Below are 26,288 nucleotides of genomic sequence, written 5' to 3'. Positions count from 1 at the left end.
TAATGTAACCTGCATTATTGTTGTCCAATCAATGTGTTCAGTGCTACACACAAGCTGTACTTCATTGTACACACATTTCTCTATGAAGTACTACATTCCATAAATCACATTTGTTCTTGCTATAGCAGTATGTTAGACATTCTATTGTCTAAGAGCTAGTGAAAGCAACTGCTTGTAAAATGGTTAAACTGTGATTCACAATGGTATACTGGGGAAAGAGGGGGAGGGGGTGGGGGAAGAAAGTAGAAGGGAGTGTTCTTATCTGAAGAGCTTACATATTTTACGGAACTTAATTTACAGGCATTTCTGCAAAAATGAATGATTAGTGTTTTCAAGATGTTATGAGTCTGGGAGAATATGTTATAGAAATGTACTGTACAAAGCTGTAGGAACTGTTTGAAATACTTTCTTCTTCTGCACAAAATCAGCCTTTCTGGGAAGCGCCCTATTTTTTCCTCTGTATCAAATGACATGACAAAAGCTGAAATTCAATAAAAACAAGAAAAAGCATCATTCATATACTTCACACAATTTATTTCATAGAAACTCAAGTCTCTTTTTTTTATTTCTTTGCAGCTCTTACTTACAGAGTCAATTGCATACCCACTCATTTCAACTTTGAAAAACTGTTATTTCACTATAAATGCACACAGTCAGTGGGATTATGAAACTAATTAATAGTGTGTTCAGAATATCTGAGTTACACAGTGGGATTATGAAACTAATTAATAGTGTGTTCAGAGTATCTGAGTTACAGGTTGTCTGTTGGAAACAAAAATAAAAATTATAAACTCCACCTGATGGAAAAGTGCTTGTATACCAGAGAAACTTTCATTTTCTAGTTCACAAAATGACCTGCAAAGAAGTGGACTGCAGCTGTTGCAACTTCCTAGGGTGACTGCAAGAATAATTCAACAAAGATCTGTTTTCATCCATATACACTGATTAGCCAGAGCATTATGGCCAACTACCTAACAGCCAGTATGCCCACCTTCGCATAGATAACAATGGTAATGTGTTATGGCATGGAAGCAGTGAGGTCTAGATAGGTTGCACACACAAGTCATGGAATTCCTCTAAGTTCCAGGGAGGGGGCAATGAGCTCCGACACCACGTTCACTCACATCCCAGATGTGTTCAATCACGTCCACACCTGGCAAGTTGTGGTGGTGGGGAGGGGGAGCAGCAGCAAATGAATTGGATATTGTAACTGTGTTCCTCTAACCACTCTATCAACACTCCTGGCCTTTTAACGTGGCAGACTATAACGTTGAAATATGCCACTGCCATCGGGAATCATGATTTTCATGAAAAAGGGGGGGGGGGGGGGGGGGGTACGTGGTCTGCAACTGGTGTACAATACTCCTTGGCCATCATGGTACCTTAAGCAATCTCCACTGGACCCATGGATGCCCATATGAATGTTCCCCAGAGCATAACAAAGATGCCCCAGCATGTCTCCAGCATGCAGTACAGGTGTCAAGGAGTTGTTTAGCCTGAAAGAGGACAGATTCTCACCCGCCCATGAGTATTATGGAGAGGGTATCCTGATGCATCAGACCATTCAACACTCCGTCACTGTGCCAACATCCAGTGTCGATAGTCACGGGCCCCATTTCAGTCATAGTTGCTGATGTCGTGGAGTTAATATTGGCACATACATGGGATATCAGCTGCAGAAGCTGCTCACTGGGAATGTTCGCTGCACTGTGTGTTTAGACACTTACTCTGCCCACCATTAATGTCTGATGTTAGTTCCACCACAGTTCGCCGCCTGCCCTTTTTACCAGTCTGCCAAACCTACATCTGACATCCATAATTAGGGGTGGTCGCACAGCCCCCCACGAAGTCCTGACTTCACCACATGTTAAAGACACTCACCACAGCACTCCTCAGACACCTGACAACTTGTGCAGTTTTTTAAATGCTCGTGTCAATGCTCCGGGCCATCACAATCAAACTCTGATCGTGCACCTTCCCCATTCTACAAATGTACACCACATTCACTGATACTACATGCATTGTGTCTGTGAGACTAGCTATTATTCCTTGCCACATGTGTGTTCAGAAATCATTTACCTGTCTTCAGTCCTCAGCTAGTCTCTTCGGCTTTGTGTAAATTCACAACTTGTTTTGCTGGTTGACACATTTTAGTCTGGTTTTCCCTTTGCAATCCTTACCTTCTAATGTCCCTTCTGAAGCTATCAGATCTTCATGCTTTAGTATATGGTCAATCAATGTACGACTTCTCCTAGTGAAACACCTTCCACACACCTAAACCAGTTTTTACTGCCAACCGACAAGACAGCTTCTTTGGTTACTCTGTCTGCCCACGATATTTTTAGCATTCTCCAGTAATACCACAACTCAAATGCTACAATTCTTTTATTTTCTGCTGCTCCAATTGTCCACATTTAACTTCTGTATTGCATTATCCTCCATACAAATGTCTTTACTAAAACCATTCTTATTTCATTTTTAATGTCTTTTGATGCAAACAATTTCTTTTTCTTGTCAAAAGCTGATTTTGTTTGCCACGTTCTAGTATTGATTTCCTGTTACCATTAGATGTTATATTGCTTCCAAAGTAACTTACTTGTGCTACAATTTCCAGGAACATGTTACCTAAAGTTAGCTTAGGTGGTATTCTCATTTCTCTCACATCGAGTGTGGATGTTTTACTCTACTCTTGTTTCAGATTTCATCCATTCTCATCTGAGCAGGCATTTGATGCTATTGGATCAATATCTCTCTCTCTCTCTCTCTCTCTCTCTCTCTCTCTCTCTCTCTCTCTCTCTCTCTCTCTCTGTGTGTGTGTGTGTGTGTGTGTGTGTGTGTGTGGTGTGTGTTGAGACCATTATACCATCGCCAAAACAAAATGTGTATTTTGTGACCATGACTAATAATTTCTGCTTCCATAAACTAATAAAATTTCCATGATTCATTTGATAATAGCCTACCAGCTGTGGATAGAAGAGCATTGCGTAGTATTATTGGTCCTCAATTTTACACAGTCATGGTCGTGAATTTCTTAAAGGCATAATTTGGAACCGTGGTAACTTGGAACTGCAGCACTTACACATCTGGTTCAGAAAGAGAGAGCCACAGCACAAACTGTCAGGATATCAGTGTTAGTGACAAGACATCCATCCATTTCATTATGTGGAAATGTCGGGTATCGAGCTGATACCCTGAACCTCATCCCAATGATATTTTTCTGTAGGAGTTACCTTAGAGCTGTGGTATGCACGCAATAAACACAAACTATGAACAACCTTGAGACAGCCGTTCAGTAAGTGGAGCAGTTTGAGTCACAAATGATTGTGGTCAAGTTTAGGTTCATTCTGCGCACCTGCATCACACATTCTCTGGCAGCCAAAAAGTGTCAAGTAGTGTTCCGAGTGCTCTTCTGTAAATATCATATCAAATATGAGCACTGAACGAGATCGTATCAAGTTATTTAGTGAATTTTTATTCCATTTGTTCCAAACTGTCATGGCTGATGGTGGTGGTAAGCAACAAATGCTAAATAAGCAAGTGAGAGACATAATTTGTAGGATAGACAATTACATCAAGCACAAAGCATGTGTATGTGAATACCTCGGCTGCTGCTTGGTACCAGCAGCAATGCAGTCCCCAAACACTTCTTGACCTGCGAGAACTCCCATCGTTCATGGATCCGACTATAGCAGCACGAGATCTGACACGTCAGATGAAGAAAGCTTTCAGAAGATGTCTTCAAATCTGTGTTGCCAGCAATGGACACGATTTGACAGACAATTTTTAAAAAGTCAACTGAAAACTAATATTACCTTCTGATACTTTCAACATGTTCCAGTCTAAGATTTATTTTTTGGTTATCCTTTGAAATTTGGAGGTTTTATTGGGTCATCCTGTACAGTTAACCAAATTTAATATGACCAATGTATCTAAGAGAGGTGACTGCCTTTCTGATGAAGGAATTATTTTATTACAAATTCTTTAACAGAATAAGTAATCAATTAACTACTTGTAAATGACCAGCAAGAGCCATAAATTTATCTTTTAATGAATTTATGTAATTTTTGTTCAACAGACATTTCTCACCACACTATTTATTCGAAAGTGTGTTTTTTTATTAATTAAATTATGACATTTCATGTTCCATTAACGCCATCTTGAAGGAGAGCCTTCAGGAATGTGAAATGAGAAACTTCACGTTAACAGCCAAATACAATACAGCCACAGCAGTCCTCTTCTATAAAGCAAATTAACAATCAATTGTGGCTAGGGCTAATCTATTTACACTGAAAATTATAGGAATTACATTTAGATTACTTTATGTGACAGCAAAACCACAGTTAACATGGGAAAAAAATTTACAGTGGACTTCTCTTACACAATTCCCCTGTTTTATACCTAACCGTTTATTATAAGCATTTACATTAAAATCAAATAATGGAAACTCCAGGCAGGAATATGAACAATGTAGGAAAAGACAGATCGCTACTTACTGAGAGAAGGCACATTCAGCTGCGGACAGGCGCAATTAAAAGGCATTTACATAAATATTTCAGCCACAGTCTTCAAAATTAAAAGAAAAAGACACCATTCCTATACACAAGCAAGCACACCTATGCACACATGACCGCCAACTCCAGCATCTTGGGCTAGGATGCTGGAGTTGGCACTAGTGTGCATAATGTATGTGGGAATGGTGTGTGTCCCTCTTTTACAGATGAACACTGTGGCAAAAAGGTTTATGTAAGTGTCTAAATTGTGCCTTTCTGTGACTTAATATGTCTTCTTTACAGTAAGTAGCCTTCTGTCTTCTCTTAACTTTACTCATTTCAGTACCACTATGCGATGTCTTTTATGCTGCTTTGTATGAATATTAACGCTAAGTGGCATTTCTAAGACTAAGTGCAAAGCAGGCAGACTGAACTTTTCGGTTATCCTATCATTGTGCTGATGCCTCCTCAGTTACCATAGATCTGAATGACAGGATCTTCATTCATAGAGCCTCACCCAAAAGTGACCACTGATCTCTACTTCCGATAATAGTTTTTTTTTTTTTTTTCAAATAGAATAATGGTGTCTTTGTAAGGCAAAAGGTTAATTATATGAATGTGTGGTGTCTGTTCTCTTGGACATGTCCAAAAGAACAGACACCACTCATTCATATGACTGATTCACCTTGGTGGACAATTTACACCTACATCCAAACTCCGTAAGCCACCTGACGGAGTGTGGCATAGGGTACTTTGAATACCTCTATCGGTTCTCCCTTCTATTCCAGTCCCTTATTGTTCATGGAAAGAAAGATTGTCTGTATGCCTCTGTGTAGTCTCTAATCTCTCTAATTTTATCCTCATGGTCTCTTTGCGAGATATACGTATGAGGGAGCAATATACTGCTTGACTCCTCAGTGAAGGTATGTTCTTGAAACTTCAACTAAAGCCCATACCGAGCTACTGAGCGTCTCTCCTGCAGAGTCTTCCACTGGAGTTTATCTATCATCTCCATAATGCTTTCACGATTGCTAAATGATCCTGTAACGAAGCGCGCTGCTCTCTGTTGGATCTTCTCTATCTCTTTTATCAACCCTATCTGGTACAGATCCCACTCTGGTGCAAGCAGTGGGCGAACAAGTGTACTGTAACCTGCTTCCTTTGTTTTCGAATTGCATTTCCTTAGGATTCTTCCAATGAATCTCAGTGGCATTTGCTTTACCGACGATCAACTTTATACGATCATTCCATTTTAAATCACTCCTAATGCCTACTCGCACGTAATTATTGGAATTCACTGTTTTCAGTTCCTGACCTGCTATATTGTAGCTAAATGATAAAGGATCTTTCTTTCTATGTATTCGCAGCACATTACACTTGTCTACATTGAGATTCAATTGCCATTTCGTGCACCATGCGTCAATTTGTTGCAGATCCTCCTGCATTTCAGTACAATTTTCCATTGTTACAACCTCTCAATATACTACAGCATTATCTGCAAAAAGCCTCAGTGAACTTCCGATGTTATCCACAAGATCATTTATGTATGTTGTGAATAGCAACGGTCCTACGACACTCCCCTGCGGCACACTTGAAATCACTCTTACTTTGGAAGACTTCTCTCCATTGAGAATGACATGCTGCATTCTGTTATCTAGCAACTCTTCAATCCAATCACATAATTGGTCTCATAGTCCATATGCTCTTACTTGGTTCATCAAACGACTGTGGGGAACTGTATCTAATGCCTCACGAAAGTCAAGAAACACTGCATCTACCTGGGAACCCGTGTCTATGGCCCTCTGAGTCTCGTGGACGAATAGCACGAGCTGGGTTTCACACAATCGTCTTTTTCGAAACCAATCTTGATTCCTACAGAGTAGATTTCTAGTCTCCAGAAAAGTCATTATACTCTAACATAATGTGTGTTCCAAAATTCTACAACTGATCGACATTAGAGATATAGACAATGAATCCACCACCTTCAGTGTGGATGCACAATGACATTAGACATCTTGAAGGATCTCAAAGCTGCGAGTATGGAGGACATAGATGGGGTCTGTGGATAGGTGGTACTAGGTGGGAATGTGGATCAGCCAGGAGGCCTGCTGATAGAGTCCATGCAATTGCAATAGAAACTGTGTCCAGGTGGCTCAGTGGCTAACAGAAAAGCTTAGTAAGCAGGAGATCCTGGGTTTGAATCCCAGTCTGGCACACATTTTCACTCATCGCTCTTCACTCTGCATAAAGTCCTGATACAGCTGACATCAATAGCCCTTTTCCCCTTCCCCCATCCCTTCCCTTTCTCCCCCCCCCCCCCCCCACCCACCCACCTCCACCTTCAATGTGTAGAAAGAGGTAAGAAGCACCGAATGGACAACCACTTTTCAGCAATTATGCAAATGCGCCAAAAAACACCATTAGCGATAATGTTTCAGCTTTGAACTACAGCATAAAAAGAAGACTTACCTCAGTGTTTATCTCATTGTACCAGGTGTCCAGTAAAGTGAGGTTGTGGCAATTCTCAGACAGAGCCTGGAAGACAGCATAAGAGACAGCTTTCTTCACCACAACTGAACGCAGCTGCGGAGCTGCTCTAAATGTTGCTATAGCTGACTCCTCAGTTGTATCCTCACTGTGAAAAGTGGAAAGCAGCACAAGCTAGTGAAAATCAGTTTATTTCATGCATTATCAATGGATTTATATTGGAATCTTGGATGGTGGGGAAAATTACTCACATATTGCAGCTGATAAATTTGCTCTGGGAATAAAAGTTCACACAATTCTCACCCAAACTACTAAATGTATCATGATGGTGACCCCAAACTGAGGTCACTTTCAATAATGTGTGCCTCTGAATAAAAAATTTTAATTATTTGATTTTTGCCACTGTCATCATTGTCCAATAATGCATTGAAACACTTTCTGACTAATAATATATAATGTGTATTTTCTATCATATAAATAACTGTACCACAAAAGTATCCCCACAATTAGGCCCCGGGGCCACATGATGCTAACTGGCTTCCATGTCATTCTTTACCATATGGCATTTGGAGGCAGCACGGAGGGGCAGAGGGTCAGCACACCACTCTTCCAGCCGCTATCCTATTTCCAGACATCTTAGCCACTTCCTCTCACCCTAATAGCTCCTGAACTGGGCTCACAGGGCTTAGTACACTGCGTCAAAATCCTGGCATGAAGAAAAGAAATAACTGGCAGTACCAGGAAATGAACTCAGTTCCTCTGCATGACTGTCATATGCACTGATGCTACAGCTATGGAAGTGGACATGAAATCCCATTTTGCAATGCTTTAACTCAGAGTTAAAGTGTGAGGACATAGTCTATTTTCAACTTAAAATGAGGAAAAGTAGTCAACTTCCCATCAACAACAACATCACTGAAGACCGAGTACAACCCAGACCAGTGGGTGTAGTTATCAACCACACCCTTTCAAAGGAACCATCCCAGCATTCACATTACACAATTTAAGGAAACAGTGCCAAAACAAAATTTGAAAGCCCTTGTTATGATTTGCACCCAGTGCATTCATATGCTGGTCCAGCAACTTACCACTGTGTCATGCCAATCACCGAAATCTCAACATGTAGAATAGGACAGTTATTGTCAAATAAATGTAATTTCCTGAAAGTATCAAAGTATTTTTTTTTTACAGAAAGAGCTATTACCTTATTGGAAACTTCAATATGAACTGCAAGACAAGACTTGTTAATAGCTAATGGTACAGACAGATTGCCTGTAAACCTTTAACAGATGTTACATGTGATTTAGAAGTAGAAACTCATGATAAACTTGGAAAATTGCTGTGATACTATTTTATTCAATATTAAAACTCTGCCATCAGACCCTATAACTACCTGCTTCTGGCGAAACACCGTGTCATATTCTACACTTGGTATATACTGCACAGTCTACTATCGGCGAGTAAAGAATTTATTAAATGTTGCAAAAGGAGGATCACAAGGTCAGCACAGGAAGTCCAAGTTTATTAGAACCATTTGTAAGAGAGAATCACTGAATGTTGACAGATGAATGACCCACTAGAAGTTGGTGTGTCATTCCACATCAAATGAGCCACAGCATGCAAAACCCACCAGCTCTAATTTGTATGAAATTTGGCACATGTGGTTTGTTGGTTCATTTACAATACGGAGTTTCAAATTTATTAAATTTCTCCTAAAATTGAAATAAGAAATAGTTGAAATTTTCCACACTTATGTAAAATTTTTTTCTAAAGAGTCAAAATATCATATCAGATTTGTTGTAATCTTATTATGAAGGGTCATTTGAGCCTTCAAAATAGAAATATTACTTCCTTTTAATGCCCACAACTTAAATTACAAATTCCTGTGTACAGACTGTGGTTACAGTGTCCCAGTATTATGGCTGGTGACAATGGAAAGAGAAGAAAATTTCCTTTAAAACAGACTTAAAAAGTCTTTGGAGAAATGACAGTTAGTTGAGTGATGGAAATAAACATGTTAAGTCAAAAAATTTCTCTCTTCATCCTAAAAGACTATTAAAATTTCTGCCCCACACCACATGTCACTACTGATCATGCATCTTTCAAAATGTCTGCCATTAGAAGTTGCATCTAGTGTAGAAAGTGCACAATTTGAACATTATATTTTCACTAGCTGAGTGCCTGGCATTGATCAGGTAGGTATTTATTCCATTAGGCCATCTCCTTTGTCCCCATCTCCTGCCCCTCCCTCTCTGCCCCTCCAAGTCCCCCCCCCCCTCCATATCCTCTTCCCCCCTCCACACATATCCTCCTCCCCCCTTGCACATCTCCTCCTCCTCCTCCTCCTCCTCTTCCTCTTCCTCCTCCTTCCATCTTCCAGTACATCTCCTCCTGTTCCTATGTCTCCTCCTCTCTCCCTTTTTCTCCTCCAAATCCCTCTATCTGTCCATTTCTTACCTTTCTCTGTCCACTTCCTCTTCTCCATCACTCCACTGTCCTCCTCATACTCTCCTCCTCTACCTCCGCCTTCTCTCTGTTCAGCTACTACTCTTGCCTTCCTTTGACCATTTCCCCCTCCCCTCATTGTGTCTGTCTCCTCCTCCCCCACCTCCGTGTCCATGTCATCTTCCCCCCACCCCCTCACCCATATGCTGGTTAATTTGAGGTTGCTGGTTCTTACCCCCACAATATTTCTTTCCAGATAATAATATGTGTACCAAGTTTGCTGAAATCTAACCAGGGGATTAGGAGGAGCTTTTTGTCTGCAGCTTTGCCGGAATGTGCACACGTCACATATTTCACATTGTTTAACATATTTCACACATCTTTGTACCTTATTTCACCTGTATCCCTAGTGAATTTGGCCTTGCATTATTGTTTTCACATAGCTCCATCTTTATCACATCATATCTCATGAAAAATGTGTTGTACAATGATACAGTTTTGTTGGTACATCCAGTGGTATACATGAATACTGCCCACAAAATGTGTTGTGAATACAGTTAGTAGTAAAGAAATAATAAATTAAAATGTCATACCTCATGTGGCAGTTTTACAGCATGAACAGTTAAACTGTAGTAGGTGAAACTTTTTTCCTTATGTCATTTTGTGGGGGTTGTCCACCAGAAAAAGTTTTGTGAAGGTTTGAAATTAGATGTAAAGTTTGTAGTAAGTCACTAAGTTTTCTCATTCTCAAATATCAGATCTTACCAGACAGTAAGTGATATGTATTGCTTACAAGGCAGCAGGATTAATTTACTGTAGTTCATGAACTAAAACCCAGTTTTAAAAAATTAACTTACATGGAGGAGTATAGCAAGTAGACCTGTAGATGGCAAAAGCAAACAGCACATTGTACTTTTCTTGCAGAAAAGCACCGTAAGACTAGATTCACCTGTTGTGACTAGCATTGTGGCTACCACATTCACTGACATATGGAATTAACTATTGCTTTGGTGAACTGGAAATGAGCAACATGGTAATTTAAAAATGTTTTCTATCCCATAAAATTGAGTACCTGGACCATTATGAAAGTTTTGTTCATGTGTGGTGCTGTGATGCATTTAAAAGGCGCACACTTTATGTTGGTAGACAGTTCCATGAGGTATTACATATCAGGCCCACTGTCATTCCAGAGCAGAAGTTGCATTCCACAGGTTTTAAACATGTGTCAAGTGAAATTTCAAGTGCAGACCAAATGGAGGCAAACAAAGAGGGCAGTGATGAAAACAACTGTGAAATGAAGACTATGACCCATGGAGACTGTGCGAAATGAGAGCAGCAGGAGACACAGAGGAAATGGATAAACTTCATACAAATTTAACAGGTACAGATGAAAATGCATTCGCTAGCTCCACACCAAGACGTAAGTCACAGGAAACAAACTAAAGGCAGCTAGGCAAAATCTCCTAAGGCAAGTGTGCTTCACGTTCCAGAAGAAAAGTTAAGAACAGGCAGTAATTACATCTCGGAAAGTACAGCTAGAAAAAGTGATGAAAAACAAAATGCTAATGACTTAGAGAGATTGGATTAATAAACGAAAAATTACCAACTGTATGGAGGCAAGAAAAAGTATGTTATTCCTACGTTTGCTAAACCATCATAGGCAAAGGAAAAAAATTCAGCAACTTTCAGTGTATCAAAATGAATGGTGTATTAAGCTAGCAAGATCCTTAATATGAAAGAAATCTGTTCACTGCCTTGCCCAAAGCAAGACAGAAAGTTACTTCATGAAACTTTATTACTTGTAAGGAATTTTTATGATGTTTAGGATATTAAGAAAGTTCATGCTCAGAAGTGTTCAATACTTAGTAACTTAAGAGTGCAGTATTTAAGCAAATTGCATGTTAAGGATTTGTGATCATGTCCTCCTCTAACAAATTTGACAAATTACATAGAGACTAAATTCCAGCTTGAAGAAGGTGATGAAATAAAATTCTGTCAGTGGGTATCAGTTAACAGAATTCAGTGTAGTGATGTTATCCCAACATGTAATGAATTTACAGATATATTAGTACCTAAACTAGAAACTTTAGTTCCACATGGTTGTATTACAAAAAGTCAAGCTGTGTATTTGAATAAGAGAAAAATACGTAATACAAATAGAAGTAAAGCACTAGTATTAATGGATTTTGCTGAAAATTATGATTTTGTGCTACAAGTCGGAGCACAAAGCTGCCACTGGAACTGAACGTCATGCACTATACATCCTTCTGTTAAACACTACAAAAATCCTGATACTGAAAAATAATGCTGTTTATCATTATATTGTATATCTCTTGATTTCAATTATGATGTTGCATTTGTCTATAAATTCAGTCAAAGATTGTATAATCAATTAAGCATTGCTGTTCTATTGTTAGTAAATTACGAGTATTTTACAGATGAGTGCAGTGTTCAATAAAAAAATTGAGATACTTTTTTAAAATTTGTATCACTATGGGGTGGATTTTGGAATCACTGCTACATGGTCTTTCTTTGCAACAAGTCATGGGAAATCATCTGTGATGGTATCTGGGACAGTGTGAAACAGATGGCGACGAAGACCAGTTTAAAAAGACCATACAAGAAGCAAATTTCTGAGCCTACAAAAACGTTCTAGTTTTACAGCAGAAAAATTTTCTAAAATCTATTCTTTATGTAGAAGAAAAAGAAGTAATTTTTACAAGAAGTAATCTGCAACAGCAATTTACAAAATCAAAAACTGTGGCTGTCATCAGAAGTTTCCACCAATTCATATATATCAACCAATACCCTGGCTGCAAAAGGAGCTACCAATGACAATAACCATGTTTTACAACTTTTCTGATGTGGAAACACCTGCTGCAGACTTCTTCAGAGCAAATTCTTTAGTTTACTACAAATATAATTCTAAATGGTGTATTGGTACTATTGAAATTATAAATTTAGATAAAGGGGATGACCGATTTGTGCATCCAGCAGGCCCATCATTATCTTTTTATTTGCCAGGTAGGGTCAATATTCATTGGAGCTCATTTAAAAATATATTTAATATAACAACCAATGATGACAGGCAATATCAAATTTCAGTAGTGTGCCAAAAATTGATAAATGAGAAACAGGATAATTTGTAGCTAATTTGGTTTTTAGATTACTTTATAGGCTCAATTTTGAATAAATTTTTGTTTCTGTGTGTTAAAGTTCATTAATTTGTTAACATTCCCCAAATAGGGTTTTTTATGAGTATTAGTGTTATTTCCCCAATGATTTTTGGGGTTTCAAACGAAATTCTCTTCTGTTTCCAATGATACCATGACAGTACGTCTGCACACAGAAATTCATAATTTGAGTTGGAAACTTTTAAAAGAAAGTAATATTTCCATTTTGAAGGCTCAAATGACGTTTCACAATGTGATTACAACAAATACGATATAATATTTGAAGTCTGCATAAAGTTTTACACAGGTATGGAAAATTTCAAATCTCTCCTATTTCAGTTTCAGAGAAATTAAATAAATTTAAAACTATTCATTTAATACATGACCGCCTTGGATGGATTTTTTTTTTACTATTTTAGGCTGAAAATCAGGCTGCTCTAGGTTTGAAATGGTTTAAGAAAGAGGACTCAAATTCTAAACCCGTCATTACACATATAAAGAACCACACATACCAAATCTGAGGTGATGAGTTGCCTTTTTGCCATTTTTCTGATTCATTCAAGACAGAATGACCATGTTTCTTTGTGTTAACCTGTAGGAGAATAGCTATCGCAGTTTGACAGATCTGTAAGCTGCAATTTTGGTACTTATACAGGGTGGTCAGAAATAGCCTGAAAAGCATGACAGTGTGTTGGTTGGTAGGCTGTCCAAAGAAGTAACTGTTAAGAAAAAAAATTCAATATATTGTACCCCTTCCAAGTTAATTAGCATTGGAGTTCACCAATCAGGCAAACTCAAGTGGTCCACAACGTACAATTATAGTCAGTTGTCCTCATAGTGTAGCTGATAACGTATGAGCCTTTTCAGCCTAAGATTCAATCCCTACTATCATCCCATCTCCAATTTTTGTCTCACTCTTTTTCAGTTTTAGGAAACCTAACGAAGAACACGTTTAGTGACAATGTATCTGATGGCCTGCTTGAATTTGTACAAGAAATGGACTAACTGGCTAACTTCAATGCTAATTAACTCTAAGATGGTCCAATGTATCAAAAAAGAAAAAAAATTCCAACAATTGTTTCTCCACACAACCTACCTTGCTACACCCTCACCAGCTTTGCAGACTGTTTCTGACCACACGTGACACGTGAAATAAAGATTTAAGTGGCAACCTTTAGTTATTGCAGTGTTCGTGCTTATAAGCATCTAAAGTGATCATTCAAAATTTTGCAGGACTGACTTTAACCACATTTGATTACTTCTCAAAAATTTTCTAATAAAACTTTAGGCAGTAAATATGTTTTTATAAGAAATGAGACCTCATCTTGTATAAAGAAATAGAATGTATGGTAAGAATGTATAATGAAGAAAATTAAATCAAATTAGCATATGACCCAATGGAAGAGACTACACGACCCAGACAAAGCAAGACAACTGGACAGAGCAGCTGAAAGAAACGCAAAGGCACAGCTCAACAAGCTGCTTGCCATGTACTTTAATTAAAGTGCTTTTGGACATTTTCATTTTTTTTATTTATGATATATTTATTCACTTAACTACAGAATTTGCTAAATATAATATAAAATACAGAACTTGCTAAATATAATATACTTCCTGTTTGTCTAATGGTTTTAGTGTTGGCCAGTGTGGGTCGATATCTGTTAACGCTTTTGAGTCTTGAGAATATTTAGAATAAAAATAAAATGTTAACTCATTGTAAGTACTGCAAGTGTCACTGATTTTTTGAATTAATTTATAACATGGGCCATTCAATGCTTACTAGTCGGCTGGTCTAGACTGCATGTTTTGTCGAAATTAAATATGTAGATTTCCAAAACTTATCAAATGTAATTCAAAAATTTTTAGCTATAGATACGCAATATGTACAGTGTTGCACCCATCTGAGTGGGGCAAGTTAAAACATTGTGTGCGACATTCTGAATTTTTTGTTATTTTCTGGATAACATTATGTAGTAGTTAACTGTGGCCTCTGTGTGAAACTTTATGCATCAATACACTGCTAAATGTAATAATGAAGTTGCACATTGTAGGATTACAGGTTGAATATTCTGGTTATTTTGGCCACTGAAACTTAAAAAAATTAAGGAAAAGAGGGTATAAAAAAATTTGCACCGAAATTTACTCCTTTCTGAAGCTCTACATTTTAAGTGATACATCTCCACTTTCTTAGCTTTAACTACCATTTGAAAGAGATCATTTCTACTACAGTAGTATGAAATTTGTTTCACAGGGATACCTTGGGTATGGTCTTTATATGACAAATAGTAATGTCCCCAAAAATAACAGATTTCAATACGTAACTCATAGTGGGAAATAAACGTTTCAACTTTTCATGGGCACTTCGTTATTTCATTTTATATATCCAAATAAACTAACAATATGTATTTTTATTTGAATATTTTTGAATAATTTTTGTACAACCACTATAGTTAAAGTTTTATTCTAGAATACTTAATTTTAATTTGATACTAAGGCATTACACAGACTTGGGAACACCCTTGCATCAAGTATGCTGTGAGGAATAGCAAATGTGAACACTTAACACAGTGCTGTTCCTGAACCGGTTACTTCAGCTTACAAAGCAAAGAAACTGAGATGTCACCATAGATCCTAGTAATTTTGATGCTGATGAACAATACAAGTGTACCAGTTGAATTCACAAGAATGTTATCTGTTGACACATACATTAGGAAACATACTGAAATTATCTTGGAGTTTGAATCATTACACAAAACATCTAAAAATTCATGCAAATTTGAAATTTTATGAAAATTAATGTTTTGTTTGCATCAAAATTTTGATAAAACTGGAGCTTCTGCAAAGGATTTGTTGTTAATTGCTTTTTGAAGTCGTATCATCGGACTCCAACAGGTTTGAGGTTGGTTAGTCATTGCACACTTGATAGTTTTTGTAGATTTTCATGGTATTGCTCTTGGCTTAAAGTTGTACACCGATTGCCCTAGAGAACTAAACCTCACATTTCTCACTTCACAATTTAATCTGACAGTGATACTGATGTATCAAAATGAATACAGAAACGACTTGTTTTGGTGTCCCACCACTGAAGTTTTGGTGAGGCTGCAGAATTCAGAAACGTAAACTAAGCTAGTTAAACACACTGGTGATCAGCAAATTTCTTCAGTTGGTGGATTTAAGACTCCTTAGTTGCACAGTTGTCACAACTGCAGAGATTTCACCGATTTTCTTGATGAATTACAGCAAAACTTCTGTATTTCAAATTGTGCTCAAAACTGCACAGATTTTTACTTTGATGTATCCTACCATGTCTGCAAAAAGGCAGCAATTGAGTACAGTGTTTCATAAAGAATAGTTAGAAACTGCACAAAAGTAAAAATGGGCATACTAACAATGCAAGGATAAGAAAGGCAAGGTTCTTTTTGTCTAAATAGAAAACAGTCTAGGTTCTTTTCTGTTGACTTAGTCCTGAATGAAGGATTGTTTATCTGTCAGAATTGGTGACCAATTACATATCGTACCAAATTTGGTGCAGAAATCACATGGTATTTCAGTGTCTGGAGCTGTAGATAACCAGATTCAGCTAGTGTATGCAAACTAACCACGTTAGTTAATTATACAACATCTATCAACAGAATCTTACTGCCAAACTGTCAGGTAGAGTGTGTTAACTGTAAGATGGCAGAGTTGTGAGGGGAGTGCGGGGAGAGGAGGAAGCAAGCATTGGCTGGGAGGGGAGGGGAGTGGACCCTTTTTGTGAGGGGGAGGTGGGGGGGGGGGGGGGGGGGAAGGCACACCTACCAGTTGCAGTGCTGGCACTACAAACTGCGTGTCATGCTTACATGAAAGCAGACGAAAGGCTTCTTGTAACCGTAGGCCTACCGGTAGGGGTTGTTGGCGACTCCCGAGATGGGCCAGCAACAGCATCTTCACTCACTTTGATAATGTTTAGCACAACTGCACAATAAAAACACGCAGAACAGTACAGCGCAAAACAATAACGAAGTAGACGACAATGGCTATCTTGTACAACACAGTCAGCTACGTAATGTTGGAAGCAATCGAAACTGCATGCCTACTGAAGCCTCCCGACGTTTACCGACTTCTACAGATTCAGGACTAGGGAGAGGTCTGCCATCTAAAAGTTTACACACTGTAGTACTGTCAATCCATCATTTCCTGTTGGAGTACCGAACTCAATACTGTACTTCAAGGTCATAAAAGAAAACTTGGAGACTGGTTGGCTGGTTTGTGGGATTGATGGGACCAGACTACTACTGTCATCGGTCCCTCTTTCCATGAACTTTAAACCCTCACAAGGAATAAAAAACAAACAATGGAGATGACTCCGAGACCAGACAAAAGGAATTAAAATCACATTGAGTGTGACAGTGGTTCACCAACCATAGAAACAAAAAAAGGAAAAGCCAACCACCAAGAAACACACTAAAAACCCCAGTCTAAAATCGTAGGCCAAAGGACAGACTAAAAAAAAATTACCCCCTGCACGAATGAAACTCAAAACTAAATCTGCCATCACATCATCATCTGATAAAAGTGTAGGAAGTGTATCAGGCAGTGCAAACATCTGCCTGAGCAGAGTTAAAAGTGGGCAGTCCAACAAGATGTGGACCACAGTGAAAGCTGACACGCAGCGACATGAAGGTGGGTCCTTGCGGCACAGTGAATAGCTGTGCGTTATCCAGGTGTGGCCAATGCACAGCCGGCAGAGGACAATACAGTCCTTGCGAGAGACCCACAAGGAGGAGCGCCACGCACCGGTAGCCCCCTTGATGGCCCGAAGTTTGTTGGGTGAAGGAAGGGCACGCCATTCTTCACCCCCAGTGCAAAGTACCTTCTGCCGCAAAACTGACCTGAGGTCACTCTCCGAACCTCCAATCTCCAAAGTTGGTGCACCGACAGCCTGTTTGGCCAGCGTGTCAACACGTTCCATTTCCCGGGATGCCTACATGACCCGGGGTCAACATAAAGACCACAGAGTTGCCGCAACAGGCAAGAGTATGGAGGGAATCCTGGATAGCCATCACCAGATGAGAGCTAAGGAACTGCTAAGGGAGTCACTACAGATAATGAAGGACTCACCTGAGCAGGAGCGGATATACTCTAGGGCGCGAGAGATGGAGACCAGCTCAGCAGTGAAAACACTGCAGCCAGCCAGCAATGAGTGTTGTTCCTTAACATATCCTAACATACTGTTAGCCCTGGGACCAGTGCCTCACGTAGACGGACTGCCTGTTCCTGTCCCACCTGACTGTAATACGGACAATGGCAGTAGTGAAACTAGTGCTGCACCATCACCTTGAATAGCTAATTTTTTGAAAGATCCTGATTTTGCACAAGATTCACAAAATGTCACAGTGTGAACTTAATGATCTAGGGAGAAATCTGAAACTGCCAAAAGATAAAGCTGAACCACTAACATCCAGACTACAACAATTGTTGCAAAAGCAGAATGCAATGAGGGGCATACATCCTGCACTGCCTACCACTTACCAGAGGTACCCCACTCAGAAATTGGCTAGGAAAGGCTATAGGCACAGACAGGGAAAGAGAAGCAAGATAGACAGAAGATGAACAAGTTGAACAGACCAATCAATAGGGTACGAGGAAGAGTAAAAGAGAAGGTAAAGTGAGATCCGGAGGGGACCACCAAGTCCAGGCAGCCACAGCCCAGTCTGGGCAGAGGCAGCAGTAGAGCATTCTGGCAACCCCTCAATGGGCTGATAATGTTAAGTGGCCCCCTTAAAGAAAGTGGTAAAAGCCACCTTCACAAATAAAATTCAAATCTAAGTCAGCTGTTGATACATTGCCTTCTAATACCAGGAGTAGCGAGTCAAGGGAGATTAAAGAGTCCACTCCAGGATGGTTAGGTTGCGACAGTCCAGCAGAATGTGGGCCACCATCAAACAAGGAACCACAGCAATAGAGGGGTGGGTCCTCGCAAGAGAGGAGATGACCATGAGTCAGCCAAGTACAGCCAATGCAGAGCCGGCAAAGGATGGTACAGAACAGTGAAGTCTGTTAGAGGCCTGCAAGGAACACATACACAGATTTGTAGTATTCTTTATCACACAAAGTTAGTTTCGTGAAGTCAGAGTCAGCCAGTCCATATTCCAGATACCTGAAACTTGATGGCATAATACCAATCGGGGGTCTGTTGCTGGAATACATATCTCAAGAGTCTGCTTACAGGAAGTCAGTTTTGCTAATTTATCAGCAACTTCATTCCCCAAGATCTCAACATGACCCAGGGTCCAGAATAAAGGTCACTGAGCATCCATATTGTTCAAGGGCACATAGGTAATCCTGGACAGCCATAACCAAGGGATGGCAAGGGTAACACTGGTCGAGGGCTTGCAAACAGCTCAAGGATTCACTATAGATGAGAAAGGTGCGGGAGTGGATATGCTCAAGAGTACAAGAGATGGCTACCAACTCCACAGTGAAAACACTACAGCAATCAGTACATCCCGCATGAGTATAAGCAAATCCTAGGGGACCAGTAACCATAGAGCCATCAGTATAGACTATTATTGAACCCTGGGATATGCCAAAGATGGAGAAAAATTGGTGGCAGAGGGTCTCATGATGAACTAAGTCTTTTGCACCTTGTGATAGGTCAAGACAAAGCTGTAGCCGAAGGATGCACCATGGAGGTGTATGTGAGTGGGCCCGGAGGAGAGGCAGTAGAGGAAACAGCTGGAGTTCAGAGAGAAGAGACAGATGCGGATAACAATCATGAACCCTGAACTGAGCTGCCATTGGAGGACATGAATTTCCATGTTTGGAAAGAGAAGGCCATAGTTTGGAAGCATAGGGGAGCTGCGAACACGTGTAGCATTACTGGCAACCTGCCATTGGCACCTGATCCACAATGGAGGGACCCTAAGCTCCACAAGTAACCTGCTCACACGGCTAGTTCAAAAGGCTCCTGTCACAAGTCAATCGGTGTGGTGTTTCAGATCCAGTATCTACAATGCTGGTGGCACATCTGTCAGGGGCCTGAAGATAGTGTAGTATAATGCTGTAACTGGTTGCCCAATAAAATAAGGTTGAAAATTGACAGTTGAAAGGTGTTAAATTTGACATCCTCTGTTTGGATTGCAGGGGTATGTCTCAGTGGAAAATGATCCCTGAACCATATTAAGACTTATGAGGAGTGACAGTCACCGGTATGTCACCCAGCTTGTTATAAGTGAGCAGTGCCTGTGACTGGGCAGGGGATGCTGTTTTGAGCAGAACTGACCCACCCTTCATTTTGGAGATAACTTCCTCCAACCTGTCCCCTACAGTTTCAACAAAGAATAAAGGCTTTGTGGCCAAGAAGGAATTCCCATCAGTCCTTGTGGAAGTCAAGGATTGGGGGAGGCGAGGGAGTATTTCTTTGCTTCCCACATAGCCCTACATTCCTCCCACAACATAGCCAGGGATGGGAACATTTTAAAGTCTTAACACTTTGCATTAAAGAGGACTTTCCTTCCACATAGACTGCTGGGGCCGTATGCCACCAGTGGGAAATGACTTCATCCACTTCATTTGTGGCTCATCCGCCATGGTACCACCACTCCAAATGGGGGGCTCTACCTATAGGTGCCACCCAGCCTCAGCAACAGCTACCTGGCCAATAATTCACTGCTCAGAGTCCCATGCACCAGTCATACTCCTTGGCATATATGGAGATTTTTCAGATCAAGCACCAACAATGTGATCCCTGCATAGTCAGAAGGCTACCACCCTGCAGGTATGTGACAACTCCCTTCTCTGCCCCACAACACGATGGCTACCTTGTTGGGTTTTGAACATATTACCTAATTAAAGGGAAGTGTGCAAAAATGTAAAGGCACAAAGGTGGAGCACGCACCACATTGGGTGACCTTCCCTGCGTGATCTGCACTTAAGGAGAATTTGAAAATTGGTGGCAGGTGAAACCCAACAATGGGGACCATGTGTTTATTCAATGAAAAGTTGGATGAAAAATGCCAGTAGTAGAAACTCAAGTCCCAATCATAAACCAGCTGCAAACAAGTTCAGCACCAAGAAAACTATCCAATGGAGAGGCAGAGGGGGAAAGGGATAGTGAAAGTATAAGCTTTCAGCATGTAAAGGAAGCAATGCTGCAAAAGCTGGGATTCCATGGTAACCAGGCACATACTTACCAGATAGTTGTAAGCCTCTTGGGGAAGTTGGGGGGGGGGGGGGCGGCATGGAAATGAGATACCAGGGAAAATTGAGTGCATGAATGTTAGCCAATTACTGCTGGACACTATTCAAGGAATCACCAGCAGAAAACTACAAATGCTAGGTAAAGTGGATGCCCCATCAGTGACTTTCCTCCAAGGGCTAACACCAACGCAGATACATTGAGAAGCTTATGTAGGCAATAATGTAAAGTTATAACTTTAAAACAAGATTTAATCTTACATTCCCATTAATATTTTTGCTATCAGCATACCTGAAAATGTGAAGATTAGCTCTTTCTATGTCAGAAAAAAAGTGAAATTTTGTTGGTTAGGGTGATTTAAGAAAGAAACAAACCAAAGTCCGAACAGGACTTGAAGCTCCAATGGTACCAACTGCCGCCATGTCATCCTCAGCCATTAGGTGTCACCAGATGCAGATATGGAGGGGCACGTGGTCGACATGCCACTCTCCCAGTCCTTGACAATTTTCATGACCGGTGCCGCTACTTCTCAGTCAAGTAGCTTCTCAATTAGCCTCAAGGGCTGAGCGCATCCTGCTTGCCAGTAGTGCTCAGCAGAACAGACACAGACCAATCCATGTTCTAGCCAAGCTTGACAGTGCTTAACTTTGGTGATCTGGCAGGAAACAGTGTTACCATTGCAGCAAGGCTGTTGGCATTTGAGCAACATCAAATTCATTTTCGGCGAAAGATCAGAAAATGAGCACCTTGAACCTGCTAAAGAGCAACAGTTTGCACCCATTTTAATTTTAGCTTTGTGATGCCAGTGCTGAGCTAGCACAAGATGTAGCTCCACATCTACAGCCAGAGCAATTTGTTGGTCACAAACTGCAGTTATGATGACAAATGTTGGGTCAGAAATGTGAAATTTCAACTGAATATTACAATGCTCTCCCCTGTGAATCATCACATTCTTTCCACTGACCACCGAAATAAAATTAATGTTAGACAACTGAGTAACATCTTTTGGTAAAAATTCCACCATCTGTTAATACCAAGAAAGGCCATCACTACAATTCTCCACATGCTGTTTTCCAAACTGTGGACAACGAGTTTAATTTGTAGTAATAATAAGTTAATTTTTATGTTTTAGTTAGGCAGACTGAAAAAGTAATAAGATACCCACCAGAGGCTCAAAACTTTGCAGTCAGAGGCCAAAGCCATTCTATACTTAAGTAAATTTATTTTCTCTCTGCATAGTGAGCAAAATCTTGAACACTCAAACTCATTTTAATAACTACTTTGTGAGTGGGTGGAGAGGGATTTTGGGGGGGGGGGGGGGGGGGGGGGAGGGCACACACACACACACTCTCTCTCTCTCTCCAATCACACTTACGGTCACCCACAATCAGTGTTTTTAAGGACTGTTCCCAGAAATCCCCATCAAACATATTACATATTCCTGCTGAATAAAAGTTATAGTTAAGTGCAGAGGTTCCTTTAAGATACAGGACTTTCAAAAGCAGAAACATTTAGAGTGAAATTTTTTGGAACCCTCCATACCTTAAATTCTCTCTCAAATTAAGATGCCTAGAACACACTAACTTTGATAATCATAAAGTACTGGGCTGGAAAAATGTGGAACACAAGCACCAGCAAAAGCTTGCACTGCCTACCCATGGTTTTCCTATCCTGCCCCCCCCCCCCCCCCCTCCCTGGGAGACATCAGTTCTCTCTCCACCCCTAACCATTTTAGCACCACTCATTTCAAAACAACATGCACACTAAAATGCATGTCATTAGAACTGTCTACATTAATCTCTTTCTGGTAATGTGAAGAACTAGTGAGGAGAAAATAGCTAAGATGGAGTTAATATCCTCACAAGAGAAATCTAACGAGTCATTACACTTCAACCCACAATGCTGAGAAAATTACTTTACTTAAACATGAAGTGGCCCTCAGAATTAGTTTTGTGATATAAAATTACAGGCACTGAAAAGTTTTGTAACTGTACAGGTGTGACATCACTAAGCAACACAGTTCACACACGTACAGTATGGCAGACAGTGGCTTGATAACAAATCAGGGAACAGAATGCTGCCCAAGGAATGAATGATCACTATGTCAGTCAATCTATAGGGGAGCAGAAAGTCTGAAAACTTGTAGGTGTGCACAGGGATAAACACAGCATGTGGTATGTGTGGACAGATAATGAATGAGTACACAGACATAGCACAAGGTGTAAGGTCAGGTCCACAATGGTTGAACTCTGTGATAGAACAGCCCCACCTGGATTACTGCTGCCAGCAAGTAAACACTTCCGTCAGAGGGTCTGATTGTACCACACATTGCATGTGGACTAACAAAACTGGAAATCTTAAGTAACACCAAATGATAATTTAGCATAACAAAACTTGTTTCTAATATGAAAAACATGACAAAATGTAACATGGAAACATATCGTAACTATTACATAATACATTTTCTACATGTATAAAGAGAAACGTGTTACAGGCCACTGAAGATACCTCACAAATAAAAGAAATGAAACACATATGGCAAAAAAACAAACTGCCTTTCTTTTAGCTGCAGATGGGACACCTCGATGTACTTAGCATAATACTAAATACCACCCAAAAAAGAATGGAGCTCCTTCAGATTTCTGGATGCTGATGGGTTGCTGATGGCTTCAATATGCTCATCTGTAGGGACTAGACCATCTTTGCTAAGCCCATATCCCAATAACAATGCACCTCAGGGAGAAAAAAAAACTGCAGTTTTCCAGCTAGCAACAAAGGCCATTCTCAGAAGGAACTGTAATACTGACTATATTTTGTAAATGTTCCTCTTGAGCAGAGTGTCACCTGGATGTCATTAAGATAGTTTACACAAGATGAAAGACTTGAATCAACTGCTCCAAATATCACTAAAATTCCTGTTGCAGGCAATACCCCAATAGGCAAGCAATGAAACTGGTAAAACCCATGCATGAAAAATACTAGTCCCCCTGACAACTTCACCAAAAGCTCCTCTAAGCATGGAACTGAATATGAATCTGTGACACACAGCATGTTGACTGTGTTTCACATTACCACAAAGGCACATGATGCCATAAGACTTCTGAATCAATTCATGAACTGTGGATGAAGCCTGACCAACAGGCATTACATGCATTGATCAAAAATGATAGTGCACTGAGAATGGCTAGTTTCTAGCTGAAATCTAGATCTGCCAATAAAATTTCGAAGGCATGACTGATAGCTGAAATCTATTATTTACAAGTCAATAACAGTCACTGCGTGCAACAGCCTCTGAATGGAGGGTAACCTGACTTCTAAATCACTGCTGAAGGGGTGGCCCATTGACTCAATGACATAAGAGAAACAACATATTGAGCCTGCCAACACCGCAACTCGGCCCTGACCTTGTTGCAGGAGAAAGGGATCGGGTGGGGATGACAAAATTAAGGTATCGGTGACAGTTTAAAAGAAACACGAGTCCTGAAATTTTCTGCCCAGCCCAAAGTATTCAACAACTAGTTGTATGACCATAGTACAGAGTACAAATTCTGAAAAGTGACCAACAGACACTGAATGTATTCCAACAGTTATCTGGAAACCAAAACCAGAAAAGGAGTTCAACTAAAAAATATTTTATGCCAACGGCATATTTACCACTAACAATATAAATTGCCATTCCACATTCTTATTACATGCAGAGATGGAGAACCAACCTCTCAAGGTAGCGCACTGTTTATTATAATACACAATTTGAGATAGTAGCTGATGCAATGGAGGGCACCCCAAGAGCTTGTACATATACAAGTCAATTAGGTTGTCTGATGCTGCCGTGTCTACATGATATTTGACATGGTGCCCATCAATGACCATCAGCAAAATATGCTGGGGGCAACATTGGCAAGGCGTTAAGAGACAGCCCCAGAGTCTAGGAAACAAATCAGGCTGTCTATAACTGACCTGCCGCCCTGCCAACTATCAAACAGTCACCAAATAATCTACCTGATGGCATATCCCACGTGTGGCCTCATGTGTGTGCATTCACTGAATGTGCACCAAAAAGAAATCTGTGCAGGACCACTGGCTCATCTGGTGAGTGGAAGGGGAGCATGACTGATGGCCTGTAAAATACAGTGGGTGGGAATTGCAACACTGCGCCTGATGTGAACCCACCAGTGAAGATGGCCAGTACCACAACACTATGGCACTAAAATTGTCAATGGTGTCAACATAAGGCAACTTGGTGGGAGTTTAGGTCACCTCCAGGGTGGCCCCCCAAGACACTGTTGGGCTGTTCACCATGCACACCTAACTGGGTCTCCTGCCAAATGTCAGAAACAATGTCCCTTACTACTGCTATAAGCTCATGGAATCCCGCAATTTGGGCAATGTCAGCTAAAAAAGTGTCTGATGAGGTCAGGTGCTAAATGGAAAATCACATCCCTAATTAGTGAGTCCCTGTATGAGGTAGCACATTTGGGACACACTAAACAACACACATGGGAGAAGCCCTGCAAATCAGCAATCCAGGCTGCACACAACTCGCTGGGGAACTTGAGGTGCTGGTTAAACTGCTACCATGCTGCCACTACATGGATTTAATGTCTCCAACCAACAGATTGTCAAAGGAGTTTCGGAGTTTCTCAGGCCCCAGGGAGAGCTTCAAATTTTGAGCAACTTCGTATAAACCCACACTGATGAACAGTAACGAGGAGGCTTTATCAACTGGATCAACAATATGAGGTACCTGGCAGTGCAGCAAGCACTGGCACATGTAATTTTTGCACCTTTCCATAGATTCATCAAAATCGGTAAACGGCATCGGAGACTGGGAAGAAAACTGCTCCGAAGGCATGTGGCCACTACTTGTGCAGCACGGACATGTAGCAATTCCACATTCTGGTTTAGCAGCACCTGTATCTGCTCCTGCTGCTGTAGGTGCAACTATTCCTGCCAGCACTGAGAAATGCCAAATCTATAGCTGTCCAAAAGTATCACTATGGAAAAAAAAGAAAAACTAGGCATATCACATGCATAAGAAAGTCCATCACCACTTTGGTATCAGCACAGTCACGAGAATGCCACTGTACACCACAGCTGAGACAGTACAGTACAGCCGAGGGTGTCTTCACGACACATCTGAACATAACCCCTTTCGAAGAATGAATACTTGTCCTTGCAAATCAACCTTCAACCTACAGGGAAACACTGAAACAGTACACACACACACACACACACACACACACACACACACACACACACACAACATGCAGCAGGCATAGGCGCTAATGAGTAAGTACATTGGAATGGTACATGGCATGATGCGTGTGTCAATGTCCGCGACAGTTGAACTTAATGTTACAACTGCCTTGCCCCCCTCCCCCCTCCCAACTTACTGGCATCGGCAGGTAAACATTTTCGTCAGCAGATTTTCCCACAACCCATGGCTGGCATCCACACTATTCTGTGGCAATAACCACCCTGCCTCATCTGCATCAATCGCAATGTCCACTGGTG

Source organism: Schistocerca americana, chromosome 7 (genome assembly GCF_021461395.2).
Source record: "Schistocerca americana isolate TAMUIC-IGC-003095 chromosome 7, iqSchAmer2.1, whole genome shotgun sequence".
In the NCBI taxonomy this organism is placed as follows: domain Eukaryota; kingdom Metazoa; phylum Arthropoda; class Insecta; order Orthoptera; family Acrididae; genus Schistocerca; species Schistocerca americana.
The sequence above is the reverse complement of the archived record's forward strand: the minus strand, read 5'-3'. Positions refer to the sequence as shown.